Raw genomic sequence first — 19915 nt, forward strand, 5'->3', positions numbered from 1 at the left:
CATTAGTCATTGTAAAATTTTTAATCCTGTAATCTCCGGCAAACGACTGAACAAAACACAACAAACATGAAAAGTTTGTCAGGAGTGATCAAATGATTGCACCTCATTCGCACTTATGAGTTTCATCCACAGAATTGATGGAAGAACCACCTTTTACGTCGCAATAAACAGCACCAAATGAAAAGACAGCTTAGTATATTTCATTTAACTGGGTCTACCATTAAATGGTAGAACTACCATGTATGTCGTAACAAACAGATCAACGCTAAATTGAAGCTCGGTTACTTTCATTTTAAAGGTATAATCCGGAAACTTTTAAGTTAGAAACACCTTATACAGCATGATAACCAGTACCACATAAAAGAGGATCTCGATGAGTTTAAGGGTTATCGCTAAAAAATTAGCCGTTACGCATAAAAACTGACAAGTCTTAAACGTTAGATGAAAAGAAAGTTAACCGTGAATAGTCTTCCTTTAAACCGCAATTGAGAGAAATTAACCGTTAGGCGTTCTATGTTTACTATGGAAACTTTCACGGTGAGAATGAAAAAGAGGAATTATTTTTTGTTTTAAGTTCAAGTTCACAGGAAGTTCAAGCTATTGCCTGACAGTTTTTAACTTTAAGTCATCTCTACGGGATGTGTCACTTCGTAATAGAATCCGAACCTGAAGTCTAAATATGCACACTATTCCGGCTTCGAAAAAAAACTTAATGCATTGCAAAAAAATAAGGAAAAAAAAGTAAAGAAAAAAGGTGGCAGATGTTTCTTATCTACTTTGGGTCTACATTACCTTGAATCACCTGAGCTGATTCAACACGTTTTTGCCTCAAGAAATGGAAGCCCTTGATTAAATTTGATATTATTAATAAGTCCGAGGATTTCGCTCGAGCAACATTCCTAATACAGCGCGAATTCTATTCATGATTCTTCTCTAGGGTAGAAAATTTCAAAATGTCAATTTATCAGCTTAGAGACAAGTTACGACTGCTACTTTTGGAGGCAACCTAAAGTTCTGATTGGCTACTAGTCACAGGTTTTAGCTACTTCAAGACCGAAAAATAATCCTCTATATTGATAACATTATCACATTGAGAAGGTATCATATATTTTTTTCGGTTTTCATATCACTCTAAGCACAGCTGTAAACATGGCGATCGACTTCTGTATTTTATCAACCTCAAAGTTCTCAGTTCCCTTCACGTGCAACGCTCTAAGGGCGCGTTCTTTTTGAAACGCATGACAGAGACATGAGAAGCCAGAGGCAAGTCACGTGGACATTCCGCGAGGGGACATGTGATAGGTTTGCGTGTTCGTCCCCATTACTAACCCTGAGACATTGACCCGTGTCCAGGCTCTTCTCCCTAAGGATTTAGAGTGACTTGGGGGACGATACTGTGGAGAAGTTGTTTTCTAAGTTAAGTTAAATTTGCTTATTTTTTACAATAAATGCTTTATTCAAACTTCGAATGATCTGATTAGCAAGATCTGTGCCCATTATCTCATTTAAAAGCCTGACACGACCTTAACTCCCGTGTTTTGATCGGCTTAAGTTTTTTATCGGCTTAAAAATAATTTTTTTTCGTCGAGTTTTAGTGTTTTTTTTTTTAATGTGGTAGGATTTTTGCGGAGCATTAAATCGGAGATAGAATGGACTAGAAAAGCAGATTCCTCGAGGAATTTGGAAAATCGCAAAGCATTTGAAAGGGCGTGTTTTCGAGTTCTTAGTTTTCCCTTTTTTTAGCCTTTTTGGCAATAGATGGATATGCCCATAGGAAAATATAATAATTTTCTCCTGTCATATGGGGTTATCGTTCGATCAGTAAACATGTAGAAATATCTACCTCAAAAACGTGTCAAATATTTCCAAGTGTATGATATCCATCACTGCAATTTTTTGAAAACAGACCCCAAATCACAATGTACGTAAATCAAAAAATATCACAATGTCGATTTGTCACATATCTGTAAGTTTTATCGCATTGAGGTTGATATGGGATTTATTGACTGGTTGTGGAAAATTTACACAGGCATATACACCGCAAGAATAAAACAAAACACCTACCATATTATGGTTTGAATTCCTCACACGTTTTGTTCTGAATCGGCTCAGAAACATTTTCATTAGAAAAATGTCCGTCAAAGTTTGTTGAGTTTTAATAAACATGATTGACACCAGCTATATATGTATACGAATAAAGTTGTCAAATTAAGCCCTCATGTGACATGTCAGTCTAGATACGCATGCTTGTAAGAAAAGTGAGTGAAATTTGGTACTTATTGAGGAGACACAAATGATTTTGATAAAAAAATACATGCAAAAATCTGAGCATCTGAGAGCGCCCCAATAAATCCCAGAATAAAGTGATTCCCTACAGGATATTTTCTTAAGAAACACTCGTAATTCAGTTTCTTAGATTTAAAGATTTGTTTGTGCTTGTGTAAATAAAATTTCTATTGAAATCTTTCGATTGCATACACTAATAACTTAAAAAAACTGGCGAAATTAGCCAATCAATTCTAGTCATTGTAAATTAAAAACTCAACTGATGTTTTTTTGCAACAATTTAGAACAGATTAAGTTTCGCGTTTGAGTTCTTTTGCTACGTTACCATCAAGTTTATATCTGTAAAATCTAAAATGACAAAATGTAAACGAGTTCTTGCAGTTTTTTCCTATATAATTCGTGCTTCCGTATTTAAGAGACTGACAGCAATTTCATTTTTCCCCGACAGATTTTGGGTGTGTGCGTTTAAACTCTTATAATTTGCCAGGTATTTCAGATATTTACTCTTCATTTGTGGTAAATTACGAAACTGTTTAGTGTTCGCTCTAAATTTGAAACTACAAGCACGACGTACACAGATTAACGTTACTACACCAGATGCCCAAGAGAAATACACTCAGAAATTTTTTTTTTTTTATGAAGAAATGTTTGCTTTAATCAAAATTAGGAGTTCATGATGTGTATTCGATTTCCGTAACTGACAACTTCAGAGCAGAGATTGAGGTTTACCACGTTAACTGGGCCACAGGTAGCCCAAGCTCGCAAAATGAGCCCTCGTAATGGTGGTTGAATTATAAGGATTGGAATGGTAATAAATGTTTACAACCTCAACCTAAAAATTTGAGCTCTTTTTGATCCTGAACGGAGCAGGATATCAGAGCAAGGTAGAAAAGTTAAAATCATTCGCGAATGGCAAGGGTCGCACAGGCCCGTCAACACTTTTTAAATGACCACGAAAGTATTATATAAAGGGCAAAGCAGATGAACTGTAATCGAGCTAAACAGCCCTAAATCAGCCCAAAAAATTCACACGATGCAAATGAACAATGCTTAAGCGAGGCAAGTTTGTTTTTATTCAAGAGTACTAGTATTAGTACAGATTTTTAGTTCAAGTTGGAAGTGTGATCTTTCATACAAATTCTCATCTTTTGCCTATTGCGCAAAGCACACATATTTGCATATTTACGGAATCTCGTTTTGCGAGCTTGGGCTGCCAGTGTTGTCACGCTTATAATTCAGGATAATTAATTTTCACTTAAATTTCAGTTTCAGTGAGAGTTCAACGAATCAGTTTGGCACTGATGCAAGGTAGGATTTGGAGAAGCGGGCAACACAGCCCTATTATGAATTCTCGAACAACACTCCCCCGGATTTGTTATGAAGCCAGAAAACCTCATCCCTACCCTATATCATGTCACAATCTGAAAACAACTTTTATCGAAGTACTGGATGTTATTTTTACACAGGTAAAACAACAAACATAAGTACCTGAAGCGTGCGTCAAGGCGAGAAGTCACTCGTTTAACATCAGCTAATCACGCAAATAGCTGCCAAAAAGCTTACCATTAATTTGGATCGCCCTCAAGAACAAGTCCATCAACAGACAGTGTATTAGATTTTCTACGTAAGGTAAGGTAACTTCAGTAGTAAAAGAACAACTTGCATTCCGTACGTTAGCTGTTCAAGAGGATAAATACGTGTTCCGTGCGTCAGCAAAGAGGCTGAATGTTTGAGGTGCTGTCATTGCAAAGTTATGCCTGATTAAGATCACCTGCACTTTCAGGAATATTTAGCAAGGAAATCTGTCAACCGATAACGATATGAATGTAGAGACACCGTTTTACATAAAACAGAAACAACTTATTTTTGGTAACAATGACGATGAGGGCAAAAACGCTGTATTGTATTTTTACCTGAAATAAGAAAAAGACTCGAATTTAATTAGCTAATCCTCAAAAATTAGCGCCCCGAAATTTTGACAGAGAAACTACTGAAGAATAAAAAAGATACTATTTTAAAAGACCGTTGGGAAAATGAATTGGACGATCGACCCTTTCCGGTCGGCTTTGCTCTTTGCCCTTTGGCCGATCAGATTTGAGAGGATGTAAGAGGATGCAATTTCCGTCTGACAAAGTCGTTTGCAACATTAAATGAGAAAGGGAAACGGCACTTGTGCTCGTTCCAATATCAGCAGGAACAAAGCCGGGACAAGATTGCGAATCCGGAAATTCTCCTCGATTCCAAAGCAACATGGTAGCAGATTAGGGTCGTTTTCAAAAGTTGGAAAATAACATTTGTTTTAATTGTCGCACACAGCGACTGAGGAAAGAACCTCATTGAAAAAGAATCTACAACTCAACGAGCTTCGATGAAAGCCATGTGTGCTAGAAAAGAGCGCAACTACCAACCTTTACAATATTGCACAGTCATATAACAGCTGTCTGTTATGGAAATACAATGTCACAACTGGCTGGCTAGGTGAATGTGCCCCTAGCTTTAGCGATTCAGAAAATTAGCATTTTCGACATTGCTGCAGGAAGACTGGTCTCCAAAACACACCCCATTCTCTCTAACAATTAGATGCAAATTTTTAAGCCAATCTCGGCTTCGTGTCTGACGTTCTCCCGCGCTTCTGGCAGTTCAGTTGTCGTTTCAAGTTGGCTTCTAATGATCCCCTGTGGTATTCCCATTGTTCCGTTTGCCGTTGTGATTACACGAAATGCTTTTCGAGAAAAACAAACATGCAAAAAAAACAACAAAAACACAAAACAAAAGTGTACCGTTTTAAAGGGTGTTTTCCCCGTTCCATTGAGAACCTTTTTATCGAATCTGACAACATGCGTACTTCGTGATGTTTTACAAAATAAATTAATACAACTATTTACGGTGTACCTTTTCTTAATTTTTATCCAAAATGGGTCAGACAGGATTAATTTTCTTAACGGCGGAGAGAGCCCTCTAAATAAAGAGATAGTATTTGTCTAAGATATGTTTATTAAAGGAAGAAAAAATGAAGTCTGCCGAAGTTGTTGAAGAGAGATATGGACTATAAAGAGCCGATTCTAAAGCGACTTTTACCTGAATAGCTATTCCACTTTTTTCGAAAAACAAACGTATTTAAAATTACGATTTTCGAGAGAAGGAATTATTTAAGCTCGTCAAAGTTGAAAAATGGTAACACTTCCTGCTTGGCGCGATTGACAGAAGATCTAAAGATCTAACGATACAGGATAACTTTCCATAGTATGTCATCAGACAAGAAAGAAATTCCGGCAATCGGAAAACGCGGTTAAAAATTTTAACTGCGCGGCGATTTTCGCTGTAAGAATGACATATAGATTATCAAAAACTTAGATACGGCTTCAAGCAAGAACTAGGCGACACCACAAGTGATTCATGTGTCATTGTTAAAACTTCGTGCCATAATTATTTCACCCTAAAGTCACCGAATGTTATAGGCTATGTTGCTCACTGTCATCAGAGATGGGCTTCCACTATACTTCGAAAACCTCCTCTAAACGAGGAAAACTTCTTCGACAAGCAGAGTTTAAAATACTGCATTTGGTGTTGCGATTTTAGCAACAGCTTTCACGACGCAAATCAATCAATATCATGTCAAATATCTAGAACACGAATCACTTTTGTTGCATATAAGTTTCAGAAAGATAATACGTTATTTTAAGGTAAATTAAACGCAGTAAAATATTACTAAATTAAGCTTACTTACGGCTGAAAACTGAAATAGCTCCCGTGTAAATTTTCTAAGTAGTGCAGGTTGGGAAAATAGAAATTCTCAACCTCCGCCCACAATATAGTGCCTCAGTTGGGCATGTGTTCTGACTGAGTTTTCACTCTTGTAATGTTAATATAATGCTTCACGCTGGGCGATCGATTTGTCGTACTCGCTAAACAATTGACAAAGAAGGGTGGTCGTGTTTTTTATCTGTCAGACGAAGGTCGCTTGGCTAGACCAACATTTGGCGGAAAGCTCAAAGTCTAACATCAAACGAAAACTTTTGATGTCGTGAACAACTAGTCCTAAAGTTTCCCACAGTCCAACGTACAACATTTATGAGGATCGTTCATTTCGTACCGGTATCGTTTGGTGACGATTATACCTTAACTGTTAGAGAGGATAATGGCAGACTATTGAATACAGAACAAAATTTAAAAAAACTTATCGTTCTGTCCATGCATAAACCACCGACAATTATAACCTTTGATTTCTGAAAATAACTTGTCTGATAGCAAATCCAAGGTCATCTGATTGTTCCACTGAGGTTTACAAATGATATCTGGGCCTTGCCAATTTTTTAGGCATCGATTGTCTATACAAAGGGTACTTCAATTTCCTAATAAAGATATTTTTACACGTTTTCGAGCACAGCAGGGAATGATAAAGACAAAAAAAATAATAGTAAAATAGGATATAAAGATTATTTTTTATTTTTAGCTATGTGGTTGATAAATAAAGAGTTAGGTTAACTAACGGCAAGTTCAGAAGTCTGGAATCATTGTCATCAACATACAGGCAATCAATCATAGTCACAAAGATACCAGGGTGCTCTAAGAGCTCTTCTCTAAGCTATTGTGTCTAAAAAATTGTTACCCAACCACTGTGTCAATATCTTGTTGATATGGCCCTCACAGAAGCGGTTCTTTTTAACTCTCTTGTATGGAATAATTGTCTAGAAAACCAATTTATAACATTCGATTAATTGGGTCTGCCCTGGTTACCGTTCGTCGAAAGTTATTTAATTGAAATAAACTATCACTTTTCACATATTCACATCTAGCCAAACAAAGAACGTATTGTTGAATTCTCATCTTGATCGATAACGCTCGAAGATGGCTTCGAGATGCTAAGATTTTAAAGTACTGTTTTGTTGCCAGGAACCACTTGTAACTTTTGGGAGTGTAACGTTGAATCAGTGATCAGTGTACTTGATTTCAGCAAGTACAATTTTCAGGTACACTGTTTGACAAAGGAAAAAAATCAAATGTGTTGTTATAATGATGAATAAATAAGGAAAAAATTTAAGGCTGAAACGTTGAAGATTTTAATGCTTCGCTGAGTTTTATAGTTCATAGACCAACCACATCTTACAAGTACGATAGGAGTCTGGCAAAAATATCAATGGAGAGCGAAGATCTGTACTATTTTAATTCACTCGTAACCTGTATGTTAATTAATTTGGTTTTATGAAAGTAAAACAGAAACAGCTCTGTTTAAACCTAGAGGCAGAGTCATGCCCTCAAGCGTTTTGCAAAAATGTGTCTCTTTCTTGACAGTAAGTCTGTTACCACAGATTTCAAAACCCAGAAGTAACTCGCCCTTGTTTTACTTAATTCATAAGTAAAATCGCGTGATTTTTATTTACTTTTTCCATTTTTAACGACATGTACAAACGGTATGTCATGCAAGCGCATGATAAAAGATTTGCACCGATTCCTGACACGAACTTTGTACGCCCTAATTAAAGTTATCTAACCATGAATATTCAAAATACCGAGTTTCAGTTTTTATCTCTAAGATCAAAACTGAACTTCTGACGCAAAGGCTGATTTTTGCTTGAAATTTTTTTCCAGCTTCGAAGACTAAGGAAAATTATGGAGTATTTTTTAGGAAAAACAGTTATAACTGCATTTGATTGTTCGAAAAGTGTGAAAATCACGAGAATTCGCTGTCGTTCAAAAATCTATTTCAGAACAAAAATAACATCTGGGTTAGTTTACTAAAATAGCTCGCTAATCGGTGAAGCACAACTGGAAGATTGCAGAGGGTATCGTGTGTTCTTCGTAATCGAGACAGTGCCACATTAATTTCACATGGGGACGTTTCTGAATCGCGTGAGGTTCTGTGTAGAGAGTTTGGGAGATGACAGAAACACACTTTATAAAGATATACTTGGTGACGAGCTAATCGGATCAGATTTTCATTAAACAGGCTTCTGCTAGCAGCCTTTAACAATTGATGCATAGTTGTATTGTTTACATGTGATAACGATAGCCCGGACTAAATAGGAAAGGTTTGAGATTTCAGATTGATGGCATCTCTCATGACAAGTAGAAGGGGCATATTTTAACATAAATATTGATTAGATAAACACAATTGAAGAAATGATATTATTTTATCGCATCTTAATCAAGAAGTTACTGGAAATTAATATGAAAGAAATCATAAGCTTATTTAAGTTGGTTAAATTTTGAGAACAAACCGCAAATTGGTTCCTCGCAGCGCAAAAACGCAAACTAAACATTCCTTAACGTCAACCTGTATTCGACATAAGAACATCACACCGCCATCTAAACTGACTTCGAATGTCCGCCCCCTAATTTAACACATGCAAATGAATTGGTAAGTGGTTTTGCGGTCGAAATGCCTAGAACAGATGGAGGAGTCTTTGCTTTAGGGGGGCTATTTTAAGTAACGGCGCTATTGAACTTCTAGAAGGCCGACCTCGAGTGCGTTGTTTTGAAAGCTGTTAATTGTTATTGTATCACTGAGTCAAACACAGCACGTGAAATAATTTGCCTTTTAATGAGTCGACGGGTGAATAGATAAATTAGAGCTTGGCTCTTAAAATAACCTAAAATTTGGTGGCTTGCCCGAATGCTCGTATTTTTAAACGAGTTTATCCTATCTTTGAATTCCAGCGCTGGATGTCAAGACAATACACAAACTTTGGTTCGTTTACACAGCTTAATTTTAGTCCTGTAATTATATTTACACGGACCCATGATCTATCAACAACAATTACCCAGACAGAAAAAAAGTGTGCGTTCTGCATACATGGGCCCTGTCTACAGGTTCTCGATGCTGCGCTTTTCCAAGCTGCCTCTATCTTCAAGCGTTCAACCAAAACAATGTACAACGCCTTTAATCATCACGCCAAAATACATTCTCCACTGGACTCAAACGATGGTTGCAGTCTAAGTTTCAAATGAACCATGCAGAGAACAAAACACCTTTCTAATGATGCATTATTATTATTAATAGAAGACTGGTTGATATACACCTTCAACTGTAGCTCACAAATTTCTGCCTTATTTTTGTTTGATTCCATCTTAAAGCTTTTCATATTCCATTTATGTGATATTTGTTGCCGAAGTAGTTCTTCCAACATCTAAATTGATGCGATTTGAAATAAGTATTTTGTTAGGCAGCGGAACAGGCACAGCAATAGGATAATGTTGTTGTAACTGACGGAAGTCTAGAGTACATAACAAAAACTCTTTATAGACAAACTTGATACTAGCAAGCTCTTGAACGAAAGTCAAAAAACGAGTTATTACACAAAGAAACAAACATACCTCTTTGGAAGTACTTCAAATCAATTCTTGCGGTAAAAGTCGTGTTCTTGTCACAGAGCAGAAGTCACTAACGCAATATCGCCAAGATGTTGAAGCTTGGCTAGAGAAACACCAAGCACAGAAAGGCATTAACACTACACTGAAGTTATCGCAGAACAGGAAAAAAGAAAATTTCATGCACTTCTGACAACAATGTGATAGCTGGTTGCTGCTAAGTCATCTCGTATAATCTCATTAAACCGACGGTTAGTCATGCGAGGATTTTTGACATCCTGTTTCCCTCAGGCGAAAGGTCACGGCGCATTTGTGACGTTCGAATTCACAACGAGGTTTGCTGGTGCAGCAAGCACGTTTCACAATGGATCTGAATACCAAATACTAACATTACCAATGAGTTATTACAGCATGGCTTAACTCCATCCATAATGACTGTGATTGTCGCATAATTTGCAGTAAATTGCATGCAAATGTGACCCTGTTAATAGCTTATCACCTTGGCCAATGCTAAAATATCATTTTGTCACTTGTTTAAGAAACGCGACTGATAGGCCTCATCTGTTTTGAGCATCAAAAGCGAAATATTACGTTTCAGAAGCCTGCATCGATAAAATCAGATGTGGTTTTCAGAAAATGAGGCGATAACATTTTTCTTTTCTCTCTTTTCATGCATGATAATTCAGTGATTGCGAAAAAATGTACCGAACGCTCCAATATCAGACTTATCCGACACGGAGACAAACAGAAAGCCATCAAAAAGTTCGATTAAAAATATTGAACGGGTCTGAAAGCCGTAGATGTGAATACCGGAAATGTAACGGTCAAATAGTTATTATTAAAGGCATTTTGGCCATTAGCTGAGCTAGCCAATACCTCTCTTCAAATTTCCTGAGAAAAAAAACTTTGCGTTAGATGCCGAAAGTTCAAAAGTTTTCTTCTGTGTTAATGTTAACATTTTTCTTAGTTAAGAATTTATTCATGTTTAGCGTGCGTATATCGAGTTATGGTGCACGTGGGAAGTTGGGAGAGCACGAAAAATGCGTAAGAGTAGCTCGAGGCGCAGCCGAGAGCAACTCTAGCTTTTTGAGTGCTCTCCAAACTTCCCCGCGTGCATTCATAACTCGATATACGCACAGCTAAAAGCATGAGCAAATTCTTTTATAACAGAGCGACAACAAGGATCTGCGCGAAGAAGCCTTTTATTGTGATAGAGTGCAGTTGTGATTGTTTTGGTTTTGGTAAATTCCCAATTAACAACTGTGTACTTTATTCCCCAGGTTGAACAAATTTAAAAAAAACAATAAAAGCGGAAATTTTACCTCTACATGTTATTAATGACCAATTGGTGACTTTTTTTGTTCCCAGTGAATGTCTTTCGGCCAAAATTTGCTGCAGCTGGTCTTCCGACAAATTTGCGAAACGTGCAACTTACGAGTTTTTTTCGGCTTTATTTTTGTTGCTTGTTGGATCAGGACCTAAGATTTCAAAGAGAAGGAAAACTGCACTGCAGCCTAATAGGACGGAAACTCTTAAGCCAGGTAAAAAAAAAAAAAAATGTTCACGTCATCTTATTTACACGCAGGCGTGCGTAAATAAAGATTTTGTTCATAGCGGCTCAAGCGGACTTAGATAGAGCAAGCACGCGTGCTATGTTATAAAGTTGAATTTAAAATAATGAAAGAAATTCTTATTAGGAAAATTCAAATTCTCTTAGCTAATAGCAAAAAAAAAAAAAAAACTAGCTCACTCTTAATGCAACCAGACTGAAGAATTTTTTGCGTGATGAATTGTAACATTAATATAATTTGTAAGAAGTTTAGTCGTTATACCGGGATATCCGCTCGATGCTCTGATTATAGCAATATGTCCAAAATTGTGCCGGCATAATTTATGTGACCCTTGCATACATTCCTTTGAGTATTTGTCTCGATAAGGGAAGAAGTAACATTTCGCGATCTTAGTTTTTCCATAGAATAATGGATACAGATGAGGATAGAATAATACCGACAGCAAGATGCATAAAGCTTTGCCAAAGTTGCGATTATTTTATTGAGACTAAATCATTCTCGTCGCTGGGCAACAGGTTGGAAATGAACACATGCTTGGTGAAGTGGAGCACGTTGTCTTTTGATCTGTTTTTTGACTAATTTTCTACTCGTTGTGCTAAAACATAGATGTACTCGATACCAAATATTGCTCTTTTTGAAATTAAAAATAAATGATTTTATTTTGAGCTGTCGGCGGAAAACGCAAGATTCTAAAGAACTATAGGATAATTTTCGGATTGCCTTATGATTAAATACAAGAAAAGATTGCAAACAATGCAAAGGATGTAGAAAAAATATGCAATCACATAGTTTTGACGAATTCGTCAAATTTTTATTTTGTGAAGGGATCTCTGTGTCTAAAAATAGAGGAATTTGGGAGTCAGCTTTCACGAGCTGGTTCGGAAAACGAAGAGAAATGAAGTTCTACTGTCTGACTTTCAGTTGACTGCACAACATTTGCATTTGTATTTAAATAAGACGTATTTTTCAGCTGCATTTAAAGCTATTTGAGGATTTGAAATTCTTTATCATTAACTTTGTTGAAAGAATCTAAATTTAGATGTTCTAGACTCAATAGATTATAAGTCAGGTGTTGAGTAGCGCTTTGTGCAATTGAAATAATTTTCTGGTTGCCTGATTGAGCGCCGAGGGAAAAATTAAAAATAAATCTTGTTGCTCAGTATGGCGCCTACGCTGCCTGTGTTTTTAGCAGGAAAAAATCGGACACGTACTGTGAATCCTTGTTGCTTAAACAAAACAGTTTCATCTTTCGCAAAGCTGAAAGTAAGCTGTTATTTTTCAGTCTGTATGTACTTCTGCTGTCGTGCAGTTTACATGACAATCATTTACAAGTCGCATTAGATAGCGACACAAAAGGATTGTAGAAAACACTGCGCGTTTCGTGTTCGGACCAGGCATACGCCTTTCTCTACCAAGACCTTATTAGTAATTCTCCCATACAATTCTAATGATGTGAGTTTTGAGAATTTGGTATCGGATCAACTAATAATACCCCTAATTGATATTTTTCTTTATTCTCATGACTTGACTGCTTGACAATGTATTGATATTGTAAGTAGAAATTCTGTCTTGGTCATCAATGAGGCATCTCTCCGTGCATGACACTATACCTCCCAAGATCTGAGTCCTAATTCTCCCTACTAACGAATACACATTTCCCGGCTGTTAACTTTAAAGAGTTAGAAGGAGGGGGGTTAAGGCTCGGGTAAGAAGGGGGGGGGGGTCGGAAGATTTTGCTTGTGGCACGATAAAATTTAAGTTATCCCTTCATGAGGTTTTGTAATATTGCGGTGATTTCCGTCCCCGCCCCCCTTCATTGGCGGTCAATTTTAGCAACCCCCCCTTATGCTCTGTTAGTGACAACTGATCCCCCTCCACTCCTCTTGAAAACCATGTGACTCCACAAAATCCCCCCCCCACCCCCCTTAGGCTATAAATACTGCGACTGAATCCCGATCCTTTACCAAAACTTGAAAAAGTTTCGGCAGCAACTGATTGTTTACTAGCCATCAGTGAACTTAACCTTCCAACAATTAAAGGAGTTTAATTTATTATTTGGGTGGCAGTTGACAAGAAATACCGATTGACTGATCACAGTGGTATTTATCTCATCCTCTGCGAAGACTTGTTAAAACTTGACAACTTAAAAGTTGGCTCGACTGATTCTATGCCGAAATACTTGTTTTTTGCAGACTGAAAGTTTTGCTCTTTTACGTCTAAAAATTTGGTTTTGGCTATATCCTTTTCGTTTCGCTATCGTAAAGTAGAAAAACTGCTTTGCTCACGCATGCGAGCTACAGCCCGCACTTGGGTCACGTAATCTGATGTGAAGCGAATTTTAATAGTTCTTTCGTGCGCGGTTGCTGCGCTATACCGGGGAAGCTTTGTTACATCACATCTCAAATTTTTAATCAGAATTATTTCTTGGTGGGTAAACGTGGTGTATGTACACTTTGACAACAGCGCAAATACTGGAATTTCGGAGCAATTGTATGTTGAAATGCTATCATGATGCGCATTGGATGCGCAATTAAGATCGATCGGGTTATCGTAAGAGCTTATTGTTCACTTACAGTAAACACCCTAGGAAACCCTGACATACTTCTTCCCTATCCCAACTGCTAAGACTAGAAACCATCCAATAATGTAGTCGGGTCCTTGAATTTGGCAGTGCGTAGAAATGCGTCGGTAAGGTAATATGCCTTTTGCTAATATCTTGAATTACTGATAATATTCTCTTAAAAGGAAGGCGTTGTGAACAATTTGAACTGAAGGCAGGTTAAATGCATAAGGTAAGCATTTGGCTAAAAGATTAGCATCCTACGTTGGAGACATATTGTCTGTCCATAAGTAATGAATTCAAGACTAGTTCAATCTGTCACATTTAAACATCTGTTGTGTACGATTACACGAGGACATCAAAGTTCAGTAGAGATCCAGGAAAGCTAAGAGACAAACTCGCAAAAAAAATTACGCCTGTTCTGGAGGTTATGTTTAATGCAACAAACAAAACTGAGCAAAGTATAAGCTTCGTAATATAATGCTAGACCTTGGTCGATGGGCAAGTTACAAAACTATTAGTTTCCCATAGACTGCAGATTTGATAAAGATTGACAACCTCGATAAATCATCTTGACAAATTCAATTTAACGAACTCACGTTTATTCAAGGTTTTACACTTAATCGCAGCAAAGTGTGCAACATAAAGAATTACCTTTTACACTGGCGACAAGAAGTCGTCTCCTGTTTCAAAACAAACTTTCTTTAGTTCAATGGCCACCATTCTTTTACGGCGTGCCATGAGACACGTTCGTTACCCAATTAACTGTCCTCAAGTAGGCAAAAATACGTGCCGTGCCTAAGGCCACGCTAACTAAATATTAACTTATATCATTCCATCATTAATCTCAATTTGTTTGACAGCAGACTTTTAACTAATTCGAACGGCGATCAGTGGAATGTTAGATATTCACATCGCTAACCAAAAATGTATTTTAAAATTATGCGACTGAATCAAGAGGCACGAATTTACACACGCACGCTTCGGGAACTCGAGGGAGCCATGCAGCTCCGTGAATTATCCCAGATGCATGTGAAGGCCAAGTGTTTTCTCTCCCAAATGCCGATTCTATATTCTTTTGAGCTAAAATCAATCTTTTCGTTTGACAGATTCACACTGTAGGTACAAGAATTGTCGGGAACTCGCTTTGACTCCAGGGTCATCGAACAAGCGCAACATTCGTCGTAAAATAAAATGGATATCTATTTGATTTTCCTATGCTTGGCTCCTGGGATTTCGAATTCTAGAAATCATAAAATGGTAACGTTTTTTTTGTGATATTTCGCACAGTACTGTCGGGGCCTGCTTTCTTTTCCTCACTCAACCCTCACCAATGTATTGAACTGTTGTTCCTTGGAAATTTCAAGTTTACTCTTTTAATTTTCAAAAATTTTTGAGAACAAACCAGATAGTTTTAAATTAAAAAGAAAATGAGATGAATACACATCATTTTAAGAAGTAAGGATTTGACAGTAACTCGCAAAATTCCCAGCAAATGTTTCGATTGACTAACTAAACGAGAACAACAGAAAGTTACGTTAGGCGTACTTTACGCATCAAGAGGAATATTTCCATGTTTTAGTCTCTGAAATGTAGGAAATGTATCTATTCATGCTCAAGTGAAATAAACATTTAAAGCTTACTACTGACATCTTAAAGATCTCCATAGCAGAAAGAAAAGAAGCAAATTTGGATGATACGATAGTTGTGTAGCATATTCCATTCGTATTTTAAGATACAAACTGTCGTCCTTTCTCTACCTCGAAATTTTGCGTTTATTTGCGGGAAAAAGGAGAGAACTTAACACAGCCGACAGCCCGCTCTCCATGTAACAAATTTACCCTTCCGTCCGCCGGCAAGTTTGCCGTTGCTCTAGACAACTTCTCCCTAAGCCCACCCCGAGAAAGAAAGATTTTGTCACATTCAGGTCATTAACGAAGTTTTTGAATCTCGCGCTCGGAAATCGGATACGCGTCGGTTCTTTCAAACCTTTGTTCTTATAACAAAAGAGCTTCAAAGCTGTCAACAATGACAATGCCCATAAAAGGATTAAAAAATCGTGCCATTGTTAGCAAAATCCCAACCCAAAGTTTGATATGTCTTACCTGATATTTTCCTTCTGTACAATACTTCTAGGGAGAGTTCCGTTTTGTAAGTCACTCACTTAGCCTTAAAAGACAGAGGTTAATATAAATGACAGATAGATTTCCACAAACTAAGTCTGTTAACTAAGGTACTTTGTCTTAATATGGTTTGGGATATGTTTGGCTTTCAATCGTGACTCATCTTAGATTCTGTGGTGTCTAATATCTGAAGATATTTTAAAAAATTGAGTATCGAAAGTACCACAGCGGTAATTCTGAACTGTTTTGGTTTACAACCGCGCTGATTGGTTCCAAACTTCGTTTTACTATCCCGACCAATCAGGTGCAAATGCGAACACCGCATGCGACATTGTCACGTGAGTTTTCCCGGGCCAAGCGCTGATGCCACACATTTTTCTTTGATGTCATTGGCTACTTGTCTTGCTGATGTTCTCTGTGATGGACCTCTACAATGGCTTTATTTTGGATCAGAATTCTCTTTGTCGTTCTTTCCGTAAAGGCATAAAATTACATCAATTCTTTTTTAGCATGGAGCCTCGCAGAAAAGATGAATCCTTAACATTTCGTGTAACCGAGTGCAAAGATTGTGTGTAATTGACTGTTTCATAATATTTTAACAGCTTCTGTAACTACACATGTTGATACAGATCACCAAAGGAGAAAGTTTGAGAGCATAAGTATAAACAGATAACGAAAATGAGAGCTATTTGTCAAATTTTAATGAATATTGAACATAGCAGGCTTCAAAGTAGTTCACGAATGTCTCCACAGCATTCTGCTTATTTGTAAATGTTTTTGAATGTCTGATTTACCGAACCCAAAAATACTGAATAACTTCCTGAGATGAAAGAAAAAGAAAGATTAGTCTCAAAGGATATATAGATTAAGGACACTTCTGCGAAAAATGATATAAATCATGAATAGCTAAAAGGCTATTTTGCTTCGCAGCGTTCCCAAGGAATCGCTTTTGACCGGCTTTATCGACGCTTTTGTTTTTTATAATTCTACAAATTCCCACGAAGTTTTGTTTAGTCGAAACACGCATCAAAATTGCAGGACAAAATAAGCACATTTGTTCCAAAAAGCGACATCTTCTATTGTTGGAAATTTTCTTGAATTCATGAAACTATCACAAAATTCTTTGTTGCGTTTTGTAACGAAAGGAGAATTAAAACATCGGCTGCTGAAAAACTTTTTATATCTGTTTCTCATATGTAGGAAAAGTAAACTTCAGCGGTGAAATCTGTTTGTAAACCAACTCGTAATAAAACTGCAAGTAAAATGCAAAACTGACTCTAGTGCGAGATTTGGGATAAGGTCACTAGTCAAAATTCGAGAGATGAGGCATTGAAAAATAAAATCAAAGACCTACAACCTGAAAAATAATGCAGTTGTTATCTAGAGTGTGGGAAATTTCGTTATATGTCTTACCCCAACTTTCAGAAGCCTTTGATAGGCCGTGGTATCTCATATAAACCGGTGACAGAGATCGAGTTTTACCTCCATTGGTGAAGAGTTTACTGAAACATCTAGCTGTAAGGGGGAAGTGGAATTTTCGTGAAAATTGCTCGATGTTTCTCAGCAGAGAGCTCACTCTCTCAAAGAGAGAAAAATTCTAGAAAGGTCTCAATGTAATGCAATTTCTCATGGAACAAAAAGCGACTCTTAATATATACGAACACAGTGTGAGGGTCGCTACAAGGGAGGTCATTTTTTTAATTTACTGATTTTTACTTGATCTTAATTGCCGTGATGCGGAATCAGTAAATAATACCAAAGAAAACATTGTGAATTTTAGGCATTGAAAATATTATATTAGAAGCGGACTTGAATTTTAGCTAATAACATTCTTATTTCGTTTTTATTCAGACACTCTAAAAAGAGTAGTGATGTCTTCAAACTGGCTTGGATAAGCTCATCTGTAATTTGTTGGTAAGAAAGATCACAGCTTTTTCTAATGCTACTTCATTTTAACCCAGATAGACAATTTGTTTTGTGTGTTTGTTTGTTTTTTTTTCTAGGGGGAGGGAAATGTTTTGTTTTCGCCTTTCCTTTGTTCAGTTCTTGTTGCTTTCAAGTAACATGTTTAAATATTTAAAAGCATATGGCCTATGAAAAACTAAAAGACTTAACTGCAATATAAAACACATAATGGTGTTATCGTTGTCCAATCAAATTTTGAAAAAGAACCCATTTTTGGTAAACATATGGTGATACGTTTGGGTTTTCAGTTTTCACAATCTTAGCTACTTCGATCCGACCGATTGTTGAAGGAAATGGTCTGAGCGCAGCAGATAAACTAAAAGTCATTCGGAAATCAAGGCGGGAGATTGATGATAATTAATGTTTGCAAGCGCTGGAATAGAATGTTTTATTAATTCAATTTTCTCTCAAAAAGGTACACAATAGACTATTTGGAAGACTGTTACAAACGTTCTCGAAGGTTAAATAAAGGAACATTCATTCAGAGCTCATTTTAAATTTCCACAGATTTAATGGAGTTCAGAAGACTGAAAATATATTTTGCTATTCTTCAGAAATTCGCCCGTTTATGTTTGGCGCAACCCCAAAACACTTCTAATAAGTGGAAATAGGCAGTTACAAAAGATACAAGATTTAATACTTCTAGATAAATGATAGGTAATTTAAAATTATGACATGTGAAAGGACATGCAAATGCTTTTGTGTTCCCTTTCGTCTTGAATCACGCAATAGAGAGAGACTGTGAAACGAATTTAGTGCATTCTAGCGTTCGCGTTATGTTGTAAAAGTACACAAATTGGTGTTGGTGTTTCAAAAAATAGCTATTAATCGCATGCAGTAACAAAATTATGACGCAGCGATTATGAACCAATTTAACTTTTAACCTTAACTGAAAAATTGAAGAAATAACGAAATAAAACAGTTCTCTTGTTGCGCGAGTAACAACGCATCCCTTTGAGTTGACTAGGATTATGAAACCTGTCATTTTATTTTCTGATTGTGTTGGGTTTTAAAGGTGAAGAGGGGAATTGATATTACATAAGTTTGAGCTTCGACTGGCTTATGCGAAAATCTTGAAAACGGGACTGTCTTAGATCTGGAGTAATCTTTGTATTTCATGAATAACTGTGAAAGCCTAGTCATTACGAAGATTTGACGTTGAATAAAGTTGCGAGAGCAGTCAGCTTACCTTAGAGAGCTGCAACACCGGCTTCGAGTCCGAATATTCTGGTTGTTTTGAAAATTCAATTTTCAAGCAGTGAACCGGATGAGGGGTGAATCATTTCCGTAAGCTCGGAATAATTGAATTAGCCGCAATCGATTTGGTACAGTACAAGGTCAGCAATAAGCAAATATTACAGGCAATTTTTCTTAGAGATTCAGCGATGCAGATCCGAATCCAAATTAAAAACATATGCTGAAAATACCACAGATGGTGCCTCTTTATCCAGACTGAGTATAATTGAAGCAAGAAATACGATCACTACTCATTGAAAATCCATCGGAGCCTTTCAATTGTCGATCAAATTAATTGAAATAGGTGGATATGTAACTCAGTCCGTTCTCGAACGCCTGTGTGGAAAGCGCGAAAACGGCGTGGAAGTCTTAGAGAATATCTTATATTTCTCTCTTTCTTTACCCAAAAGTTGCATCATGCAATCATAATCATTTTCTTTCTTGAGATTTATAAATGCGCAAATGTTTAAGGCGCAACTAACACCTTCTGAAAAGCTCTAAGAATTAATTGCAGTCTCCGGTGTTTTCTTTAAGTATCCGACGCGCCGTTGTGGCTGGAAAATCAATTAAGAAAGTCGTAAGTTGCCATAAAATAAATAACTCATTGAACAACTGGAGTTTTCACCACACCAGTCACTACTGAAGAGATGGTTTTCATTAGCACTGCCAATCATCTCATACATACTGCAATAGCAGCAGATCATTCAAGGAAACGTACTCACTTTTATGTAACCCTGGGGAGGGGGGGATTTTGGTTGTCACAAAGAGATTCATTTGACCCCCCCCCCCCCAATGTTTGGCTATCTAGTATTCTGTTGCTCCCCCTCGTTGAAATTATATAGTCCCCCCTTTAGACTATGAATTTT

At 37.0% G+C, this 19915-nt stretch overlaps 1 protein-coding gene across 8 annotated transcripts in view; it reads right to left on the reverse strand.

Annotated features, from left to right (window-relative positions):
• Positions 1-19915, reverse strand: part of LOC113671569 (dopamine receptor D1) — a 29540-nt gene that overhangs the window by 6270 nt on the left and 3355 nt on the right. The window contains exons 1-2 of one of the 8 annotated variants that reach the window (XM_089194201.1): positions 19003-19284; positions 15831-15894 (exon numbers count right to left, since the gene is read on the reverse strand). The exons of 1 other annotated variant lie outside the window; for it this stretch is intronic. The gene's annotated coding sequence lies outside the window, so the exon portion shown is untranslated. Of the gene's footprint in view, positions 1-2064; positions 2185-3774; positions 4046-6013; positions 6138-9600; positions 9886-15830; positions 15895-19002; positions 19285-19915 lie in introns of those variants that run through there. 6 more of the 8 variants (XM_089194200.1, XM_027187810.2, XM_027187813.2 and 3 more) reach the window with 6 other exon arrangements.

Source organism: Pocillopora damicornis, chromosome 14 (assembly GCF_964200805.1).
Source record: "Pocillopora damicornis chromosome 14, jaPocDami1.2, whole genome shotgun sequence".
NCBI lineage: Eukaryota > Metazoa > Cnidaria > Anthozoa > Scleractinia > Pocilloporidae > Pocillopora > Pocillopora damicornis.